This window comes from Megascapheus bottae, unplaced genomic scaffold (assembly GCF_031878675.1).
Source record: "Megascapheus bottae isolate mThoBot1 unplaced genomic scaffold, mThoBot2.hap1 HAP1_SCAFFOLD_240, whole genome shotgun sequence".
Taxonomy (NCBI): domain Eukaryota; kingdom Metazoa; phylum Chordata; class Mammalia; order Rodentia; family Geomyidae; genus Megascapheus; species Megascapheus bottae.
The window spans coordinates 82,097-106,562 of record NW_028327362.1 but is presented as its reverse complement, the minus strand read 5'-3'; the positions used below and the strand labels follow the sequence as shown (position 1 = coordinate 106,562).

Genomic DNA, 24,466 nt, shown 5'->3' with positions numbered 1-24,466 from the left:
GTGGGCCATGAGCTGGGGGCGTGGCCTTGGCAAACACGCATGCTCACTGAGCACCGAGGGCCGTGGCCCAGCGAAGAGCACGCATGCTCAGTGAGCACGAGGGCCAAGGCCCAGTGAAGAGCACGCATGCGGAGAGGGAAGGAAGATGGCCCCGAGACAATAGGGACGCTGCGTAGCTCTCTCTCACAAAAAGAGAGAACTAAGGAGTCCCACGAGCCAATTATCTTAAGAAATCCACAACAACAAACTCAAAAGGCAACGGAGAAGGACTCAAAGTGGAAAAGAAATCCAGATAAAGCTCACATCCAACTTTCTCAAAGAATTCGAAACGCGAGGACCCCTCCCCCACCTCCATCCGCCAGTTCCAAGCCACAGAAAGCACCGGCGGGCCGGGGGGGGGAAAAGCGGCAGCAGGCCGGGAAAAGCGGCTGCGGGTGGAGGGGGCCAGCCTGGGAGCCCGATTGCTGCAGAAACCAACATACAACCGGGCCAGCGAACGGCGGAAGCAGCAGAACCCAGACGCGGAACCAGAACAGCAAGCAGCGGAACCCAGACTCGGAACACAGGCGACAGCGGAGACCCGAGGGGAGTGAGAGACTCCCCACCACCGTGCAGCACCCGCAGAGGGATGCAGAGGCGTGAGTAATACAGCGCGTCCCCAAACACAAAGGGAAAGCAGAGCGGTGCCAAGCAATAGAACTTAACTCAGACCCCTCCACCCCGCCCACACAGGCCTAAAGGCAAAAAGAATACAAGGACGAATCCTAAAGTTGGCTGTGCCTCCACTACCAGATTTTTGTAGACTCCAACTTACAGGCCAGAAGTTGAGAATTAATGGCCCAGTAGATCAAATTAGTCCCATTCCATGTTGTTTAAGCAGCATAGTATTTCTACACATTTGAGCCATCATTTAACAAAACAGAAGACCTATATCAGGCACCAGTATCTCACACTTACAATCCTAGCTACTCAGGAAGCTGAGATCTGAGGATCACGGTTTGAGGTCAACTTGAGCAGGAAAGTCTGTAAGATTCTTAAACCTAATTAACCAATAGGAATTCAGAAGTACGGGTATGGCTTGAGTGGTACAGCACCAACCTTAACACCAACCCTTAAATTAATTAACATACATGTGGGTCTGTGTATATGTGCACACATATATATTATTGTATATATATATATACATCTATTATGTATGCTGTATACATGCACATGTGTGTGTGTTTGTGTCAGAAGACTTAAGTTTAAAATTTAAATTTCCTTAAAACAATGAAACAACTGACCATTCTAGGCTTACAGTCCTGCCTCATGATGATAAGCTGTAGCAGAGTAGAGGCTTCCCCTCCAGATAAACTACTCAGCTGATCACAGCCCCTGTTACTCCCACTAGTCCCCACTCTAGCCTGTTTTCCTGCCTTAATCCTGTTGAAATCTTGGCTCTTCCTAAGGTGGTTCTTCAATTACTCTGTGTCTGTGTCTGCACAGTAATTAAAGACTAAACTCAAGTTGGGCATGGTAGCACTTGCCTATAATCCCATCCTTAGGAAATGGAAACTGAAAGATCTTAAGTTTGAGGCCAGCCTGGAGTACATATGTAGTTATTTCCAAGCCAGCCTAAGCTACATAGCCAGATCTTGTCTCAAAAAGGAAAAAGGAAAAAAAAGTCAAAAATCAGAACAGAAAAGAACAAAACCGATTCGGCTCATTTTGGTGCTCAGAATGAGATTTCTACGTTTGGACCTTTTTCATTTTCTTCTCATATTTTATTATAATATTCCAAAGAAACTCTCAGAAGGCAATGATTATATCATATATTTTGCATTTCCCACAGCTCTCCATATAAAACGAAGTACAAAGTAGATAATTAATGATTGTTAAAAGAATGCATGAGTAAAGAATACATATATATATATATATATAAAATAAAACAGGAATTACTTGAAACATGAAAGCAAGATTATAACAACTGCTTGTTGCTCATGTTTTTAAAAACATGAAATGTCAGTAGTAAAACTATTTGCTTTTAGAGGGGTGGGGGCGGGGGGAGGGAAATGGGGACCAAGACATGTGAAAGGGTATTAATGAATGGGAATTAATGCACCATCTATCTGGAAAATATCATGTAACCCTTCTATTAATTACAATAAAATATATGAAAAAATATTCATTTTTGAGCCAGGTTTGAGAGCTCATCTTTATAATTTTAGCTTCTTGGAAAGTGGAGATCAGGGGGTTGAGCAATTCAAGGCCATTCCAGTCAGAAGTACTCCCAACTCCATATCAGCCAGGGGCCCTGATGGCAAGCACCCGTCATCTCTGGCTGGGCGCACATGGCTTTTGCCTTCATCCTCAGTGACACATGGGAGCACAGCTAACAGGAATGTAGCCCAAACCTGTCCACCCCAGGCTAGTCCCAGCCTCAAAAATAACCAACATTGAAAGGGCTTGGAATAATATCTCAGTGGTAAAGCACCAGCCACCAAGCATGTGGCCCAGAGGTGAATTCAACACCTCCAAAATGAATGCACACACACCTTACACAAAACAATACTAGTAGCCTGCTTTTCAGTGCATTAGCTTGGGGAACGATTGTGCCTGAGGTTATTTTCTAATTGATCAGTAAAGCTTATCCTTATCACAGTTCTATCTAGTTGATTCTTTTTGAGCTTTCTTTCAGAACTGCAAATCAGTCATTTCAGGACCAGACTAGAGGTACAGCAAAGATTATCCTGAGGCATGTAATTTGTTTTAATTTCAGTGAATCCTCAAGAAAAATTTCTGAGACACCTTCAGTACATTTTGACAACCCCTATTATTCTCAATGCCACAAATCATCAGGAAAATTCTAATATTAATATAGTGTGGAGTTATGAAATATTTGCCCAGAGAATAGTTCATATTAAAATTAATATTTAAAATGGCTTGTTTTCTACCAAATGGATTTCATTAATATCCTACTAACATACAAACATACAGGCCTTTTTCCTGTCTTAATTGTTTAGTAACTAGCATTTCTTCTAATCAAGTTAATCTTAATCCCTTTAAAGCACAACTTACAGTAATTCCACAACAATGCAGCTAACTAGTAGGCGAGTTTTAGAAAAGATGGAAATAATGGCTCTGTGAGGGTTTTTTAAATCATTTTTCATGTATTTTAAAGCCTGCAGGATTCCAAAATTTTTATGACCTTAAAATTATCTCACTTTTTAAACATATAATATTAAACTTGAAATTGTCTATGAAAGAAGAAAAATATGTAGGAGGCTGCAAAACATAATAGTATCCCAGAATCAGAGAAAATGTGGACTGTCTGAGCTTAACAGAAAGGCCATCGCAGTGCTAAGTCTTTTCCTCTTACCTACAGAGACCATGCAGTGAATTTTAAGAGTGCAATCTGATGAAAGAGGAAAAGGAAAGATGCTTAGAGAATATAAACTACTCAGAGCATCAGAGTTTCATGGGAAAAGGTACTGTGTTTTAAAATCATATTAATAACACATATGTTCTCTCTAGGTAACACAACATGCATAAAGCTTACTGAGTGTTGTACATCTAATAATCCATATGCATAACAATTGGCATTGTTCTTTACATACCTCTACAAAGTGCCGCTCGGGTTCATCTTTCTCTGTAAGCTTTTTACTACCCCACACCGAGGAAAGCTGCAGGAAAAAATAATAAAATAGCATATAGGATAGTTGTGATGGACAGCAGTACCTTCCCACAGAACTGGATGTCTGGTCGACCTCGGTGAAATAGATATTGTTACTTCAGGCCAAGGTGTTAAGTAATTTTGCTCTGTGTGTTCTGAGTACTGGGGAATCAAGTCTCAGTCCCTGATGGCATTGTAAGTTAAGGTGTAACTGATAAATCCAACAAAATCCAGCCGAAAGAATAGGCATTGTTGATCACACATTGCCTGCCAAACAGCCAACAGGCTTGATCCGTGTTCTGTTATTTAGTCTGTTGAGTTTTGTGGATGAGTGGTTCAAGTGAAGTTTCCAGTGTTGTTTCTCAGTCTTGAGAAACGTGGATGGTACCATCAGTCTCTTCCTCACTCAGTAGTCAAGGGCACATCTTAGAGACACCATTCTGGTTTCTTTGGCAACAGAACAGCATCAAAACAGGGAAGCAACCAGCAGGACAGGAAGAGCTCTTTCAAGTTCACATCTAAAAACACCACTCCCAGTCATACATCTGGAAAACAGGCCAAGGAAGACACATTTGAAAGATACTCTGCCTCAATGGGAATTTTGAAAATTATGTAAAGGAATAGGACATTTCCCTTTTGTGGGAGGACAAATTAATACATCATACAAAATCCACTAGCATAACAATGTTCATTACAGCACTATTCACCATAGTAAAGATATGGAACCAACCTAGATGTCCCTCAGTCGATGAGTGGATCAACAAGTTGTGGTATTTGTACACAATGGAATTCTATGCTGCTGTCAGAAAGAATGACATCGCCTCATTTGTTAGGAAATGGAAAGACTTAGAAAAAATCCTATTAAGTGAAGTAAGCCAGACTCAAGGGAACTTAGGCTCAATGGTTTCCCTCATTCGTCATAATCAGTAGAAACCTTGGGCTCTACTAGCAGAGATCTGCAATAGAGCAAAATCTTGATACATAAGGCCATATAGTATGAAGCTAATTGAAAGGACCTCCAGGACATTGAAACAAAAGCCATATAACGAATGATTGTTGTCCTTAATGTACTATGTTGTCTCTCATCTCCTTTGCTGTCCCTTGGTTATCTCATATTGTTATAGTATCTCAATTTATTATCTGATATATTGAATTTCTTTGTATTTGGTTATTTGAAATTTGATAGGGAAGGGGGGAAAACCAAGACGGGTGGGGGTGTGGGGGGGAGGGTAATGGGTACCAAGACATGTGAAAGGGTATCAATGTATGTGAATTAATGCACCTTCTATCTGGCAAATATCATGTAACCCTTTTACTAATTACAATAAAAAATAAATAAATAAATAAAAGAAAAAGCATGTGCACTGTTTTGCTTGCAGGCATAGAAATTACATTATTCACAAATATTTTCTACATAGTAGGTAGGGTAGCTACACTGGACATGAAAGGGCGGGGACAATTAATATGGATGAAACAGTCCTGTTTCATTAACTTTCTACCTTATTGTTCATTTATTTCTTCAAATTTTGGGTTTGTCTGAGAGATGAGAGATTCTCTTCTCTCTTTGATTATATCAGAATAAAAATAGATATTGGTCTGGAGGTTTGGCTCAAATACTAGAGCACCAGATGTGCAAGCAAGCTCAGCAAATATGAAGCCATAAGTTCAAACCAAGTATTTTCTAAAATCATCATCATCATCAATAAAAATAATAAATAGCATAAGCTGGGGACAAGGCAGAAAAGTTCATGAAATGTTAATTTCTAATTATTCAGCAAAAAGAAAAAATTCAGAAGTGGAGATGTGCCTCAAGTGGTAGAGCATGAAATAGTTGAAATAGCCAAGTGAGAGCTCAGGGTCCTGAGTTCATGTCCCAGTGGTGCTTCTCTTAATCAAATATGAATGCACACATACTGAAAATGTACATGGTATACACTGCCAAATACACAGCTCACTCCCTCCAGCAGCTCCTAAAACCTGTTATTAGGTTGCAGGTTTGAAGTTTAGCAACTCCACATCTCTTAGGCACCTTATTTCAACGAGGATTGAACAGAGGGACCAGGAAAAGACTTAATTAACTAGGGCAGTATTTCTCGAGATATTTGTTGTTGACATTGCAAAAGGGACAACATATTATATTTGATTTCCCATTTTCAAAGCAGAAGGAAAGGCAATCCACAACATAGGAAACATTTCACTTTCCTTCCTATTTTAATCAATCTTCAAAGAAAGACTGGGGTGGGAACACTTAAATCATAACTCTGCGGTTATTGAAAACCCCAAGAATGATGAACTTCATGCATATGATGTTGAAATAACACACAATGAATTGTAGGCACTCTGAACGGCAGTGAAATTTACAACTCCTTTCCTCTGTTCCAAAATAAAAAAAGAATTTCTATCTTCCCAGCAAGTGGTCTCCAAAATAAATGCTGTTCTCACACCCATGAGCAAAGAAATAACTTGGGGCAAGAAAGCACAGTGTGTTTTCATTTACAAATTATATACATCACATCACTTTACTAACATGCTGCCAAATATAAAAATTGAAATATAAACTGTATGAGATATAAAATGCAGTATTTTTCCCCACATTGCCTGACATACTGTTCCACATAACTCAAATACTGACTATGATGATGTCTCGTGCATAACTATAAATATCTACCTCCCTAAATATCCCTTCCACACAGCTCAAAACAAAAAACTTGAAGACAACTCTTGTTGCTGGCATGCCTCTTTTAGAGAGCCTAAAAGGACAGAAATAAGTTGAGACCATAAATGATGCTCTCAATTTGGGTAGGTACGATACTAACTGAGTGCTTTCCAGGTGTGAGGCATTGTAATGTCTTGTGTTTAATTTTCCCCAAAACTCCATGTGGTAGATCATCTTCCCAGTTAACAGCTAAAGAAACTGAGGACTAATGTACCTTAGAATTGGCTAGTTAGAAAACAGTAGCAAACTGTGTAAGAATCCTTTCTTGACTGAATTTATTCTGGGTCCATGGCCCGCCAGAGAGAAGCTTTGGATTCCCAAGGGGATCCTTAGCAACATGGGAAGGAGGGGGAAATTTGGGTTGTCTGGAGGCACAGGGAGATGTCAGGGTTCCTCTCATCTTTTGGTAGAAGCGAGGGATGCTAATATTCTGACGTGGACAGGACAGTCCAAGAACATACCCACAGTGCTGTGGAGGGAGAATCAAGAGGTATCAGAGATGAATGACGAACCAGATATGTTCATCACAGTGCAATTTGTAATAGCTGAGTAGTCCAAGACTCAATAAATTACAGTGTATCTATTTATCAGAGCTCTGTGGCTACTAGCATGACGTTTTTTCAAAAGAATAACCATATGAAAAAAATTCACACTTCCTATTTACATGTGCAAAAGCAATATTCGCCAAAACATTCATATTCACAAGTCCTAAAAGTAATCTGGTTAGCAGGGTTGTTGTGTTAGAAAAGTATTTATATGTTTATGTATGCACATGGGAAATACTTTGAAAGACATCAGCCAAAGTATTAATTACTATTTGTTGCTGAAGTATAGTAGAGAGTCCATATAAAATATTTTATGACAGAATCATTATAAATAGCCACACATACCACTGTAAGAAGGAAACACTCATAAGTAATATAATCTATTATCTCAAAGTCCTTATGAATTCCGTAAGCCAAAGATTTGATACCCATCTTTTCAGAATGTGTCACTGGCAGCATTTTATTTCATTTTATTTTCTGACATCAAGTTCTTTAATAATAGAAAAGAAAAGCACCAGGTGTTTCTCACCAGGTGCCTTTGCAATGGCAGCAGAGTTCACTGGTATATTTTTTTCAGAGCCAAAATAGCACCTACTATTCACATGCCCTATCTTTAAAGCCTTCATTGTTTCACTATGATTCAAAAGTGAAGTTACTCACTCCCGCCCACACAGCAAGAACAATACAATCACGACACTGAACTGAATAAATGCTTGAAACTTCATAAATACTAAGTATCTCATCTCAGAATGTCTTATGAGTAGAAATCATTATGATGCTGTCTGCCATATAATTTATCTTTATCTTTATCATCATCATCATCATCATCATCATCATCATCATCATCATCATCATCGTTTGGGTTTTTGTTCTGGTACTGGTGATGGAACTCCATCACCTGAGCCACACCACCAGTCCAACATTTTGCTGGTTAATTGGAAATGAAGAATTTTCTGTTTGGACTCGCTTCAAACTGATCCTCCAGGTCTCAGCATAGTGAGCAGGTAGGATTTCATATGTCAGCCACTGGTGTCTTGCTCAGAAGTCTTACTTTATTAGAACACAGTCTAACAAATTACCCTTTATTTTACTGACCAGTACCTCATTGTGACCTGGAAAAAAATACAACTAACATGGCAACAAACCTTCAAAAATACCATGAGATTTATATCGGCCAAAAAAACTGCTAAGAAAAAGTTTATTCCCCAATACAGATGAAAAATTTGACCTACAGTAGCAAGAAAAACAACAAAAAAGAAAGAGCTGGACAAACACAAAATGGAGAAAGAAGATAAGAATTGTGATTTCTTTCAAAATTGTAATCATTAAATAAAATAAAATTTGCTTATTTTCATCTTCAAGGAATCCAAATGGTTTACATTATATCTAGCATACAGACTATTACTAAATAATAACAGTTAACAATATCACAAAGTATAAAGGTTTTCAGAAACATAAAAATGTTAGAAGGTATTTCAGATACTTCTTTGATTCGAATTAGAGAAGATATGTCTAATTATGACATGATATCAAAAGGAATGCTGTATAAACTAAGTAAGCAAAGATATTTGCCAGTAATATTAAAAGTAATTCCTGAATGTTTCTCAAGTATGTGAAATACTGAGAAAATCAATGCCTAGCATGACAGTGCCACTTGTCAAAACAGTCTGTTAATTATCTTTATCATGCTCTTGGCAAAATAGGATACTGTTGGATAAATAACATCTTCACATAATTTAAATCCATGCTATGTTTTATTAATTTAGATCCTCCGTTTACCCCAAGAGGGGGTGGAGATGATTGGCTACATCTTCTGTTGCAAATATACACAAAGCCTTATTTGCAATGGAACAAAAACACAAATTTAGAATTGGATTGACGAATGTCCAAAACCCAACTCTACTACTTCAGTGCCTGTCTTTGCACAAATTATATCATACTACTGACCTACCGTGTCTCTATACATTAAAAATAAACAGTGCCAATAATCAGATCCCTCATAGGGTCCGGTAAGAAAAACAATGAGATGTTATTTGTGAAGTTCTGGCAACACAGTAGGGATTTGATTGCTGTGAATTTTTTTTATCTCCTTCCCATTTTTACCTTTCTGTCCTTGCTTTCATACCTAGATCTTCACAAGGCAAGTTGATCTGGAGGGAAAACAGAAAGAAGGAAGAAATAAAGGGGGGGAGAAGGGAAGGAGGAATAGAGGGAAGGAATGGAGGGAGGGAGAGAAGAAGACAAAGAGGAATTCACCTTACCAGAGGCTTACACCTGTAATCCTAGCTACTCAGGAGATTGAGATCTGAAGATGGAGGTTGGAAGCTAGCATGGGACAGGAAAGTCTGTGAGACTCTTTAACCACCAAAATTCAGACGTGGAGCTGTGGCTCAAGGGGTAGAACTACAAGGAACAGAGCTAGGTCCCTAAGTTTAAATCCTAGTGCCAGCACCAAAACAAAGAAACTCACCTTAAATTCAAAGAATGTTCTAGGGAAAAGGAACTGTAAACAGCAACAGGCTCAAATCCCCTGATTATACAGATTGTGAAACAGACCACATCAGGATCATGCTATAGAAACATGCATGCGCAGGGACCATTTCCTCTTATCCTCCAGAAATGACTAAAACTAGAGGCCATTGGGAAAAAAAAAACCTTCAACTTCCAGGGCTCAAAGGGCTGATTGTTCCATGGCCACAAAGTTCCCTTTTACCCAGTTTATACAAGATGTGGTAGGTGGTAAACTAGAAGTTAAAAAATATAAGCAACATTTCTTTTCTGGACTGTCCTATGTCCTTGTGAGAATTGCTTGTTCATGCAATTCTCAGAGAACACCCCTTGGGCACAGCACAAGGGCTCCACCTTCAACCTCAGAATGAAGAGGAACTTTTCAAAAATGCTATCTGAATCTTTAAAAAGCAGATCAGAAATGCAGTCTCTTCTTACAAAACGTGAACCATATAACATTTCACTTTGCAAGCTTTCATCCCAAGAATTTTATTCTCCACTGGTGAAATCACACAGGTAAAATTTTAAAATAGGGTTTTAAAAAAACTATTGCATTTCCTTTTAAGTTCTTCATCATTCATGCTGCTGTGTCATTTTCTTTATAGTTGCAACAGAAGCTGATGAGCTCTTCCATTCTAATTCTCCTAGAGCTTCACTCCAGTGGACTTAGGGTTTTGCAACAAAGAAAAAGGTTAATCTTTGCTCAGTAGATCTATTCATAAATTATTCTTTATATTCCAATAAATACTTGGCAGTTTGGGGAAGAGAAACTTCAATCATGACAAAAGAAAATAAAATTCAGTGCTATTCAGAGCCATTACTTAGACTTTGAAGATTAGTTTTTACCAATCACATTGGTGAGTGATATAGTTTATATTAAAAACCACATAAAATATTCTCTTAATTCACAGAGTAAAACTCCCAAATATAGGTTAACTCCTAAAGAAGGTGATATCGTGACATCACAGAATGGAAGGCCATCTTTCTTCTATCATCTACTTATAGATGTTGGTATGTGCACCCTGTTTTTTCTTTCTGGCTCTACCACATTCTCAGATGTCTAAGTCTTGATAAAAAGTAGTCACAGATACTCAAAGGAAAGGGACTATCTAGCTAAGGAAAGCTAGAAAAAATTATATCCAGAGCTCTTACCTTTCCTTTATTCTGATTACAAACCTGAACTCAGAAATGTAAGTTTGGTGAGTCCCAAAAATGTTGGAAAGGGTTGATTACCCCCATCGGAGCAAGGATTAAAAGCAAGTCCTATTTTCGTTGTATTTTTTTATTCAGCACCCAAACTTTTCAATGTGTCTTGCTCATTTATAATCTCCTATATTTGAAATTTAAAGAGCAGTTGTTAAAAGCTTAGTTCCATGGTAGGTGTTCTTAAAATGTATTCTATCCTCTATAATGATGTGGTGGCTTAGTTATTCTATTATGGCGTGTTTATCATTGAGAAAACAGAGTGTAAAGAAATTAAATAAGCCCAGAGTTGAGTCAGTGGACCAGAAAACCTGAACTCTCAATCCCTCTGCTGTATACCACAACCCTCCCTATAATCCATATGCAAATGAGTACCCAATTCAATTCAACAAATGTTTCAGAGCAATTTATATTTAGCAAGACATTGTACTTTATGAGAATGAAGCATAGAAATATTAGAGGACTTGCCTGAAATCTCAGAACACTTTCGCAAATGTCCATACTAGAACTCAAGTACTAAACATTGGGCCTGAAGAGCAAGCAACAAGACAAGTTGAAAGAGAACAAGCTCTGGAAATGAGACACATTGGTCCTCAGAATCCAGGCCCATCACATCCAATGTATGACATAGGTCTAAAGTGAACCTTACTTATTTTACATCCCCACCAATTAACTAAATTAAATATTAGGTACTGCTCTGCAATTTTATAGAACTTTTTACTTTGTTTAACACATTCTAGTCTTCTTCGCTGCAAATGAAGTAGATACTCCTCTTAAAAACAATGTGAACACAGTAGTGGTTCTTGCCTGTAAAACAAGGTTTTGAAAGGTGAGACGGGAGGATCATGAATTCAAGGGTCACCCTGGAATACATTTTGAAATCCTCTCTAAAAACCACAAAGGAAAGAAAAAGAAAATATGGTTTCAGAAATATAAAAGCCACATATAGTTTTTCAGATAAAATAAAGGACTCTCAACTAAATTGGAATTTCAGAACCAAATTTTCAGTTCAAGGATGTCTTGAATATTGCATGTTTATCTAAAATTAAAATTTTACTGGGCAGTTCATATATGTTTGCTAAATATGGCAACCTAAAAATGGCTGTGCTTGAAATAACTAAGAATTTCTTGGAATATCATTCAAAACAGAACAAAAATTTCTTCCTCCTAGAAATTAAAATATCTTAAGATGTCAATAACAAAAAAACCCATAAGGAAAAGAAAGGAAGGACTTTGAAACTAATTTCCCTTGGGATACATAGCCACTGTAATTATCAGAAGCATTTGGAAATGACCCATATATTGCTTAGAAATTTTGATCAATAATACTTCTAATCTTTTGCCCATTCTCCTCAAGATTTAATTTTTGGAATCCTATTTATTCAAAAGATGTTAGACATTGTCATTTTATTGGTTTATTTTCACCTGTGAACTTTGACCCATAATGGAGACTTTTGTTTTGTATGGTCTGCTCTCCTCCCTTGGCCTACAAAGGAGACCCTTTGGACTGGACATGGAGATCAGAACAGATGCTCCAGTGCACAATATCCAGACTCGGAGCACAGATTTATTTCCTCCAAGTCAGTTTTGCTCAGTGAAGTTTCCCCAGACTCTCAACCACTGCCAAGGTTAATGTAGGCCCTGACTCTGCCTGCTGATTCATATTAATTAAGACAATCAATGATCTTGTTTCATACAGTGTCTGTTTTTAATATAACCTATTTGATGAGGCTGTATTAATTTAGGAGAAATATGCACTGGCATTCTGGCATGCACTTTTCCTAATTATCTCACAGCTCTCATTCCGCAGTGAAATTAGACTGTGGTTATCACGGTTAATGGAAGCCCATAGCTCTTAGCTAAGTGATCTCCTCCAGTGGAAAGTCATCGTTTCTTGCTCCTGGCTACATAAACATGATTGTGCTATCTAAGCAATCCCCTGTGGCTGTGGATGTGAATGTTTTAACAAAATATTCTGCTTTAGAGCTACAGGGTGGCACCTCATTTCTATAAGTAGGAGGATAACAAGATTGGAATGGGAGGACTGTGAAAGGAAAAGTTACCCAATAACAGAAGTGAGACAAGGAGAAGCAGTTTTCAAGGGTGTGCAGGAAATAGGAAGCCTGACCTGGTAGTTATGTGTTCAGGTTCAAAAGAAATCCTTTATATGTTCCCTTATGCTTCTCTTGAGTTCTACATCACCTATCTCGCACTGCCCATTTTTCTTTTAAGAACTCAGTAGAATCTTGGTCCAAATGAGGACTTACTCTTCTGTGTGCCTGTCCACTCTTTTCAATCATTCACTTACTAAGTGCCTACATCCCTCACTAGAAAGAAACCAGTCACTTCTTGCATGAAACATGAATCCATGAGGCAGGCAGCTCCACAAGTTAATTTAAGTCAATCATTACAAATTGTAAATACACTAAGAATTTTTAATGGATTGATTTGATACAAAATGATCTGGCAAAACAATTTTTGAAAGAGGGACAACATCTGGGCTGAAACTGTTGTGATTACAAACATTCAGTTATCGGGAGAACCAAGAAAAGAAAATGAGCCCGTGAAGGAATAGTACTCATGAAATCCTGAAGCAGGACCCTTTCTTATTCTAGAAACCAAGCCAAGGCTAGAGTATGAGGAGTCATGCAGAGAATACAAGAGAGACTGATTATAAGCTTCCACCAAAGGGGCCTTTTGCCTTCCCATGTTCCTTCTACCAGTGGACCCTGAAAAGGGGTTGACAGCACATCATTCCCCTGGCCTACTGGGCAAATATGTAACTTAAAAGGAAGTAATGACACAGTGCTCATCTTGTATTACTGACTATGCCAGTGAGGATGCCTGGATCAAATAGAAATGTTAGAAAGTTGAGCCAACTGTAGTTGCATTTATTTAAATGGACTATGAATTCCAGTTTTATCTGTGAAAACAGGAAGCCAGTCCATTTCTGAAAGACTTGTTATTTACAGTAGGCAGTGTTTGGTAAGCTATTTTCACCAACAAGACACTGCTTATATATTTCCACTTCTTTAAGGCTTACATTCAGAGTAGATTTATTTGTTTTCATTCTAAAGATAAAAGACTCAGGAACAGATATAGCAATGAACTAAAATTGGGAGTATTAGTGTTTGAACCCAAGGCAATCAAGTCCAGAATACATATCCTTAATCATGATTACTAGCAGCCAAAATTCATCTTGGGAAGCTAATCAAACCATTAAGGTGCATCAGTATTTAATGCACTGAGATGGCAGCAAGATATTTGACATGTCAAAGAGTATACTTGCCCTGAATGTGCATTAGGTAGAAGATATGAAATATATCTTTAATGAATTTCCATATCTCTGCTTTCTTAGTTATAAGAAAAGATTATCTAGTCACACTTCAAATGGTTCCACTGTTGCTATAGAAACTGCTTTCCTTTAAGTTTTTGAGGTGACTGTCAGCTTGTAAAACACTCAGTGCTAGCAGCAACACAGCACTAATGGATGCCTTTAGGAAATTCTAATTTCCCCCAATGTTCTCCATCCTCTAACTTTTTTCCCCAAATCAACTTACATACGGAACCTAATGAGAATCAGTGTACTTGCTAGGCAAACATAGTTGTAAATCAAACTGTGGGTCTCAGGCCAGGGCATAACCCTGGGAAGACCTCCCAAGATCCTTCTGTAAATGACCTATTTCCCCTGAAGTTTCTGGGTCTCTGACAAAGGCAATGAAGGAGAAAGAAATAGGAGAAAGAAGAGGAGAAGGAGGAAGGGAGGGAGGAAGAAGAAAAGGAAAAGGAGAGGCTTCAGCGTGGAGGAGAAGGAGGAGGAGGAGGAAGAGGAAATGAAGAAAAAGAAGAAGAAGAAATTTACCCACCTTTATTCAGCAGTGTTAAGAGCCTATTCGCTACCTTCTCTTTCTTCTGTCTTCAATCCTCCACTTCCAGCACACAGGGGGACTTTACCTCTCTCCTCACATTTCTATTCCAGATCCAGAACACTATTTCTTCCGCCCCTTTTTGCTTTTCCTGCCACCTCATTTTTAATATAAGCATTGATGATTTTAATTCCTAGTGTATCCTACACATGCCCAATCTCTTACTTTTCTATTCTTATTATTGTTTCTGATTTTTATTTACCATACTTAAATGTATAGTTTGTCTTTGAAGTATTGTTCTTGTAACCATGGTCTTCTCTCTTCTGAGTGGTAGTGAGGAAATGGAGATTTGTGTGTGGCATATAAACAACGGGCTTGATTTTGTAAGGGTAGTATTTTGTGTTCTCATATAAGATCTGAGATTAGAGAAGACATAGAAAGGGAAAGGGGAGTTAAGAAAGAGGTTGATACATAAAGTGGCAACTCCTTTTTTGTACACCTACTTAAAGATAGTTTTTAAAAAAAACACAAAAATTAACTAGATCTAAAATACTTGGGCATAAGAAATTATACAGGTCTCTAGGCATTCACATATAGTGAAACCAAAGGAGGAGACAGGAGAAGAACAGAAAGGCACACTGCCTATGTGCATCTGATCATCCAAAATACTATATATCCACATGAACTCCAGGAAATGAAAGTGAGGGGTTTTTTTCTTTTTAGTTTCTCTTGTCTTTCCATTTTGTTCTGTCTGTTTATCTGTCTGTGGGAGTTTAAAGGGAGGCACAGAAATGGAGAGACAAAGGATAAACAAATGCAGCAGTGGGGCTCACTGGACACTATGCTGAAAATTGTTGAATACAAGTTGTGTACAACTTGTGAGTGGGGGAATGGGAGGGAAAGCCTGAGAGAGAGCAAGGGAAGAGGTGACATTACCCAAAAAAGAAGTGTACTTTTTACCGAACAGTAGCCCGTCTGTACATCCCCTTCACTATAATTTTTAAAATTACAATTACTTTTAAAAGGGAGTTGACATGATATGAACATTCAGAATGTCACAGCAGAACCCATTGCTTTGTACATTAATGTGTATCAATAAGAAAATGCCAAAAGGGTAAGCTCATGATAACTAAATGAAACTATTCTTTCTGGAGAAAGAAGCTAATAGGAGAAAAGTGAACTTAAACATTATATGCAGGAGGAAATAAAAAGGTATTTTCAAACTTATGGTAAGAAATAATACTTTGAAACTTTTTTTCACTGCTAACAGAATTCTGAAAGGCCATGGGGAAATTAAAACATCATCCACATTTTCCTGGGGGGGGAATCTTTTATCCAGACAGAATACTGCAAATGCAAAAATTTTAATTGCATTGTCATCATACCTAACCGAGGAAGGTGTTCCTTTCTAAATTTTTTTGTCTAAAGCATCCTCTCAGAACATTTTTGAGGAGAAAAAACTGCATATTTGTTTATTTGAAATTGGATAGGAAAGGGGGGAAAACAAGATGAGAGTGGGGGTGGAGGAGGGAAATGGGGACCAAGACATGAGAAAGGGTATCAATGTATGTGAAGTAATGCACCTCCCATCTGGCAAATGTAATGTAACCCTTCTATTAATTACATTAAAAATTATATGCAAAAAAAGATGTCTAGGAGAAATCCTTTGACAACCTGAGTTAATATAATGGAATGCTATTGGAAAGTGAATATATAGATGTAGTTATACATATATATATATATACACACACAGCTGTGACATTGCCATTCATAAGCAAATGATAATTTAGCTTTGTCTTCAAGTGAGATTGAATATAAACTGACTTTCAAGTTCAAAAAGCCATCGTTAATCTTCATACATAAGGACATATAATGTGAAGCCAATTGAAAGGACCTCCAGGATAGTGAAACAAAAGCCATATAATGAATGATTGTTGTCCTTAATGTACTATGTTGTCTCTCATCTCCTTTGCTGTCCCTTGGTTATCTCACATTGGTATAGTATCTCACTTTGTTATCTGATATATTGAATTTATTTGTATTTGGATATTTGAAATTTGATAGGGAAGGGGGGAAAACCAAGATGGGTGGGGGGTGTGGGGGGGAGGGAAATGGGTGCCAAGACATGTGAAAGGGTATCAATGTATGTGAATTAATGCAACTTCTATCTGGCAAATATCATGTAACCCTTTTACCAATTACAATAAAAAATAAAATAAAAAAAAACAAGGTGGTAAGTTTGCAGTAAGGAGGGAAAGAAGAAAGTTGAATTGTACAGTAGAGACAAGAAAGGCTACCACAACCACTTAGGTAAGAGTTCTGACCAGCCATTTCAACTGTCTCCAACTTACTACTCTAGAAGGATCTTCTTCTCGCTAGGGTACGGTGATCAGCGTTTGGAGTTCTTTACTTTCCCCTTCTCTGACCTGTGGCCTTAGGAATTGAATCCATTTCAAGTAGTGCCTATGTACTGATGTGATCCCCAGTGTTCATCTTGAGTACTGCCTGTGCTCTTTTGATATGGACATGTGGGCCATCTAATGCACCACTGCTAATACAGGACCCTTGAACATGTGCCCCACGTCAGCCATCCCAGCCAGTCAGAATCAATGGCAGCACCACCTACTTACTTCTGTTTTCCCCAACAACATTCTAGTCAAAACAACTCTTCCCTGTCACTCCCAAAGGTCTTCCACAGGCACGTTTGTTCCCTAGCATTCATTCCCCACACTGCCAGACACAGGCATTTCCTTTTCTTTTGAAGAACAGCAACTTGCCACATCACAATTCTGAGGAAACATTTACTATGGTTTACCTCTGCTCCTAGAACCAACTCTTACTGTAGTCAAAAGTCCCTGCATCATCTGTTCCCTCCCAATGACCACTTTTCCTCCTCCTCCTCCTCTATTCAAAATATACCAGTGCCTTGAGCATGGGAAGTCCCATTGGAACGGAGCCCATGAAGTCATTCTCTTTTCACTCTTAGGGAAAGGATTTTAAATAAAATTCAAAGTTTCTCTTGGATGCTATATCATAATCTCTGGTTTGGTTCTTTGTACACTGTCCCTCTTTCTGTCCTTGGAGTCAGTCCTTCAAAAACCCTTGTCATTGCAAATTCCTCTCCTTATCTGGAAATTATGTTCCCATCTCCACACAGGATCCACTGCTTTTCCCTATACAGGACTGACAGTGATCCACAATTAAATATTCCAGGATGCGTTCTGATTTGATTACTCATTCTAGTAAAAGGCCACATGGGGCTTCAACAAAACACTGCACAGTGGGAGAAGGGTTTGGCAATTCAAATCAAGATGATCCTGAAGACTTTGCATATATTTGTTTCCTCCATTAGTCTGCTCTCTGAACATACAATATTTACTGCCTCCATTGGTCTGCTCTCTATACATATATTTACTGCCCCTGTAGTATATCAGGCATCATATACATTTTGAAGGGTGACTATCAGCAAATGTAGGTGAAAAGTACACCTTACTCCTGCAACCACTCATGATACTCATATGTCCAAATACACTTCAAATGAAAACCAGTATCTGCTCTAATGCAAATTGATCTGCAAACCTTCCTTGGTTCATAGTACACATAACATATTACATTTTAATGTAGATCTGTTTCATTATCTCTGTACATGCTCTTTTCCACATTAAATTAGGTCTTATCCTTCTGTATCACAAGAGTAGACTATAGCACAGTATCTGCAACACAAATATTTGCCTCACATTACCAACTCAAAAGACACAAAATGACTGGGAAAAAAACCTTCAAAATATCTCTGTTTTTTCCATTTACCTTCATCCAAATTCCCCTCCATCCCCCCATTTCCTCATGACCGCTTTCAATTGTTAAAAGGAGCACATCATGGAGAGAGGAGGATGGATTTTTCTTCTACTCTATAAATACATACTTCGTAGACATATGTATACAAATATACATATTGCATAAGCAAATTTAATGTATCTTAAAATATAATTTATAAGAGGACAACACTTTTCCAAATGCAACTCAGCAATATGAATTTTTAAAATAGGGTTGTTTCACAGTCATTGGGTGACTGAAAGGTGACTTTCACCCGCAACTACATTAGTTAGTCAGCAATTCAATTTTGTCAGATCTGTAAGAGGGGGTAATAGCTGCAAATTGTCCTGACAGATGCTACCAGCTGCTTCTGTAAAGCAACAGTTATACAACTTGCTCTCTCTCAGTTTGAAGCAGAAAGAAAAAAAATTTTCTTTAACAGTTATTTTCCATTTTCAAGTTTGGAATTAAAAGTCTGAAACTGCCTCTGTGCACAGTACACAAAAGCCAGTTCACAAAAGCTACTCTGATACATAATTTTAACTGCTGACTCATTTTTTCACAATTTGACCACATTTTAATGTTTCCATGAAATTTTACACTACATCTGAAATAATACCGCATTTTTTTCAAGAACTGTTCAGATCCTTCACTTCATGAAGCCTAAAAACCATGGTGAGTGGTGTGTTCAGTGTATAATGCAGGGAGTACTTGCCACAGGTCCAAGCAGGAGAAACTGAAGTTCCAGGAAATCAGAATGTGACTACTACAAAATAAGTGTCTTGATTCCTGTTCCTTCATTCAACAACAGTAACATTCAACTCCACATGAGAAAACCATTCATATCAGGAAATCATTCTACCTTTAATTCATGCTATTTATTCAAACTCAACAACACCACCTGTGATTTTCATGGTCTCCAGAGTGTCATGCATATGCTCTGTTCTTATAACTCAGTCTTACTCCCAAGGCATGGCGCACTGACTATCTTCTCCTGGGAGGACTTCCTCGAAATTCTTCAGCAGCCCATTCTCCAGCTCAGAATCATTTTTAATATATTTTTATTGTACTTAATAGAAGGGTTACATTATATTCACCAGATAGAAGATGCTTTACTTCATAAACATTGATACCCTTTCTCATGTCTTGGTCCCCATTTCCCTCCCCCGACCCTCATCTTGTTTTCCCCCCTTCCCTATCCAATTTCAAATAACCAAATAAACATATATACAATATATCAGATAACAAGGTAAAATACTGTAACAATTCGAGGTAACCAAGGGACAGCAAAAGAAATGAGAGATAACATAGTACATTAAGGACAACAATCACTCATTATATGGCTGTTGTTTCTATATCCTGGAGGACCTTTCATTTAGCATCATACTATATGGCCTTATGTATCTAGGTTTTGTTCTATTGGAAATCTCTGCTAGGAGAGCCTAAGGTTTCTACTGATTATGACAAATGAGGGAAACCATTGAGCCTATGTTCCTTTGAGTCTGGCTTACTTCACTTAAAATGATTTTATTCTAAGTCTTTCCATCTCCTTACAAATGGGGCGATGTCGTTCTTTCTGACAGCAGCATAGAATTCCATTGTGTATAAATACCACATCTTGTTGATCCACTCATTAACTGCGGGGCATCTGGGTTGGTTCCATATCTTTGCTATGGTAAATAGTGCTGCAATGAACGTCATTGTGATAGTGGATGTGGTATGTCCTTGTTTCTGGACAACAGGGTAAATGCCAACTAGTGGAATTGCTGGGTCATAGGGGAGCTCTAGGTTAAGTCTTTTGAGGAACCACCTGTCAGGAAGGCTCTTTTCCTTTGTTTTGCAGAAACTGTTCTGTATTCAAACAGAACCCTACCTGTATTAATCACTTCTGGAAAGGATTGTACTGCACCACCTAGCAAAAACCCTGAGAAACTTCAGCTTCCTGAACAACTAGCTGCAAAAAACTATGAAACGTAAGTAATACATTCCTTCAGCATTTGAAATGCTCATCAACTCCAGCCTTCACTCACTCTATTCATGAACAATATTCTTATGCCATCTGGTCCCTTACCTCTTGGAAAGTTAATAACCTTTGCTTCCTCTCTTACCACTTGGACACTTGGTGATTTCTTTCACATATCTTACATGCTAGCTTAAGCTCCCAGACTTAACAACAAAGAGGTTTTATTATAACAGTTCTAAACACGCATATATTTTGACCATATTTATTCTTTTTTTAATCTCTGCTCCTCTTGTTCATTTCTGGTTGCGTATCAAGCTCATGATTAAAAATGAAATTAATGTCCCCTAAGATATATTCCTCTTTGTTATGGCTGGTATCTAAAATGTTGCCCCAAAGCTATATGCTAAAGATTCGATTGCCTGCTGATATGCTTTTTACAAAGTGGTGGGATCATGAAAACTTTGTTCTCACCAAAGGATCAACCTACTCATGTGTCCATAATTTGATGAGCTATTGGGAAGGGATAAAAACTTTCCAATTTGAGCTGGGACTTAAGGTTGTTAAATGCATCCCTGAAATGTGTCCTTGTAAATGATGTTTGTTCTGCTCTCTTCTCTCTCCTATTTCTCTTCTATCTCTGCTCTCCAGTCTTCAATTCTCTTTCTCCTTCTTCCACTTCTCTCCTTTTTCTCTTCTCTCTCTCTCTCTCCTGCCTACTTAACGTGAATAAATGGCTTCCTCCTCCACATATTCCTGCTACCATGATGTTCTGCTTCTCCCCAAAGCAGACTGAAACTATATCCCAAAACAAATGTTGCCACCGTTAAGCTGATTTTCTTAGGTATTTTGCCATGGAGCTAGAAGGCTAGCACATTCATTTACTAGCTATTTTTTCATATATTTTTATTGTGATTAATAGAAGGGTTACATTATATTCACCAGATAGAAGATGCAATACTTCACAAACATTGATACCCTTTCTCATGTCTTGGTCCCCATTTCCCTCTCCCCACCTCTGCCCCTCATCTTGTTTTCCCTGCTTCCTTATCTATCCGATTTCAAATAACTAAATAAGCATATATACACTATATCCGATAACAAGGTGAAATACTGTAACAATATAAGATAGCAGAGGGACAGCAAAAGAGATGAGAGATAACATAGTACATTAAAGACAACAATCACTCATTATATGGCTTGTGTTTCTATATCCTGGAGGTCCTTTCATGTAGTGTCATACTACGTGACCTTGTGTATCTAGGTTTTGCTCTATTGGAAATCTCTGCTAGGAGAGCCCAAGGTATCTACTGATTATGACAAATGAGGGAAACCATTGAGCCTATGTTCCTTTGAGTCTGGCTTACTTCACTTAATATGATTTTTCTAAGTCTTTCCATATCCTTACAGATGGGGCAATGTCAGTCTTTCTGACAGCAGCCTAGAATTCCATTGTGTATAAATTCCACATCTTGTGGATCCACTCATCAACTGAGGGGCATCTGGGTTGCTTCCATATCTTTGCTATAGTAAATAGTGCTATCTAGATATTTTCTTTACCACTGTTTGCAATACTTCATTGATATTATCTCAGAGGCACACTCTGACTCAACTTTCAGATCTTAATGATTCTTTTATTTCTTTACACAAATAAAATTTTCCATTGTCATTCAACTCTTCTACTCAGTAATCTTCAGTAGCTCTCTATTTCATCCAATAATAGGCCAAAATTTCTCCTGAACCAGGAAACAGAAACTTAAGTCTCTGAGCTAGCTAATTAAACTTCTAAATTTCAAAATCACCATCTATGCATATGTGTGGACATTTATATAGTAATATTCAAATGGTAAAAGTTTCTTTATAATCTTTTCTATTCACCTAATGAATTATTCCCATCATCATATACTCTTCTACTCCTTGGTTATGATTCCCACTGTGATATCATTAACAATTCGTTATGGATCCCATTTCTTCTAAGTTTCTCTTCTTTCTACTTAGGATGGTTTTCTCACACCAGTAACCTTATGTTTGACCTAATTTTGATACGATTTTCTGACCCTGTTCGAGAGCTCAGACATCAAAAAGATATTCACCATCTTTCTAGAAACTGGCTTTGGTTTAACCCTAAAATGAGTAAATAGGTGTTCTTCATGAACTGCACTCAAAGCTTACTTGCTACTTAAAGCAAGACCTCAAAAAACATCACAACTCATAAAATCAATAATATCACAGAGTTCTTTTGTAAAGAACTTCAACCATTTACATATATGCAATGAAACTGATGTGCAGTCAAAATGACAGAAACAGATGGTTCTGCCATCACTTTATATGACACTTGTTTCTCCAGGCAGGTGAACAGAAGGAACCAGTGGTAGAAGGTGAAAAGGGTCTTGCAATTTAGAACCCACTGAAGTATAAAATGCCACCAAACTTGTCTCAAATTAAAACACATTTTAGTTTCTTCATTTGAAATCCTATACTGGGTAAGATTAAAAATCTCATAACTACCCAGATTTAAACTCTGAGCTTCTGATCATCCGAGGCCTGAAAATACTGGTTTGTGATGAACAGGTCTTAGGGAAACAGAAGGGGCATTTCAAATTCAAGATAAAACTATATCCATTGAGAATCTATATAACTGTCCAAACAAGAGTTTTCAAGATAAAATATCCAATTTATTTTAAAGTAAGATGTTTTAAATGTTCATATTCACCAAGTTTCACCAACTTACATATTCCTTTATTTAACAGTGATTTATTGATAAGAAATAATACAGTATAATGAACAGAGCACAATATCTGGTATTGTATACCTTGGGTTTCCTTTCCTACCTCCCCTACTTGTTGATTCTGTAGAACTATAGTTCTGGAATAGAAGCCTGGCTTTATAAGATTCACTTTTCTCTACTGTCATGAAGCAGAATGTAGCATGTAAGTCCAGACAGTATTTGGCATTTTCTGAACAACTAAGTATAAACTCACCTCCTTCACTCACGTTCCTTCTCCTGCCATACCCTATTATGCACATGTTGAGCACAGTTCAACTCCAAAGTTCAGAGTGTGAAAAAGTTCAAACTTTATACTTAATGCTATGAATATTATCTCTCAGCCCAGAAAGCAGAATCACAATTCTGCCATTCTTTGGTGTCACTACTTTTCATCATTCACACTGCAGCTTAAATTTTGCACCCAAGAAAAGTCAAAACTTCCTGCCTACTAGCACATGGTGAATATTCATCCTTAGCGTCCATTCTTTCTTTCACAGTGTGTATCAATACTCCACTACCTAAATATAAGTCTGTGTGTGTCTGTGTGTGTCTGTGTGTGTGTGTGTGTGTGTGTGTGTGTGTGTGTGTGTGTGTGTGTGTCTAAGAGGCCTGGAAACACATTTTTCTTGGTATATCTATCTGGCAATTCTCCTTGGAGCTTCCTCACTCATTTCTGTGTCCATCTTTATATGGTTCTCTTCCCTCAGGATTCCTATGTCCAACTGTCCTTCTCCCTTCTCTAAAAAGATATCCAGTCCTTAGATTGATGGCTCACAGTCATTGGTAATCATCTCATGCTAACTGCATCTGCTATGACTGTTTCCAATAAGGTTTCAGTCACAAGTACAGGATTAACACTGGAAAGCACCAAGGAAAGCTTAGCACCCTTTTGGAGTAACCAAGGAAAAATATAAGCCAAAATGAATCTAACCATGATAGCTTTCTTTTGTTTTCTACTTTCAATATTACCCACGTGATTAGTAATAACATAACTCACTAATTTGTAATTTTCTTCTATCTATAGTTGGTTCCAGTTGGAAATGGAAGTGATGGGTTGCGCTCTGGCTTAGTGAATTAACCCTATTTTTGATCAACTTTCCATAAAATCTAACTAAAAGTGCCTATATTATAGCAAATTTGATAATTAAATGATATTTTAAGAGCCTGGAGAAACTGGTAACACTAAACAGTTATCTACTGGATGGGACCCAAAAAGTGATTAATGTTACCTACCCATCATGCCCAAGTCCTGGAGTGCTAAAGCACTCCAGTTCTTGTATCTGGGTCAGACTTGATCAACGTCCAAAATAAATTAAAAATATAGAAAACATTTTTAACAATATTGTCCATTCAGCCCTTAAGAACAATTGAAGTTTGCACTGCTAATTCTGATGAAATAACAAAAAAGACCATAATGAAAATATACGCGCAGTCTA

The 24,466-nt window shown here is 37.8% G+C and overlaps 1 long non-coding RNA gene across 1 annotated transcript; it reads left to right on the top strand.

Moving 5' to 3' along the window:
* The first annotated feature begins 527 nt into the window (after nt 1-527).
* Nucleotides 528-24,197, top strand: LOC150040011 (uncharacterized). Its single transcript, XR_016534121.1, has 4 exons — nt 528-638; nt 3,365-3,467; nt 20,147-20,276; nt 24,055-24,197. It is a non-coding gene; the product is annotated as an uncharacterized LOC150040011 (long non-coding RNA).
* The last annotated feature ends 269 nt before the right edge of the window (nt 24,198-24,466 follow it).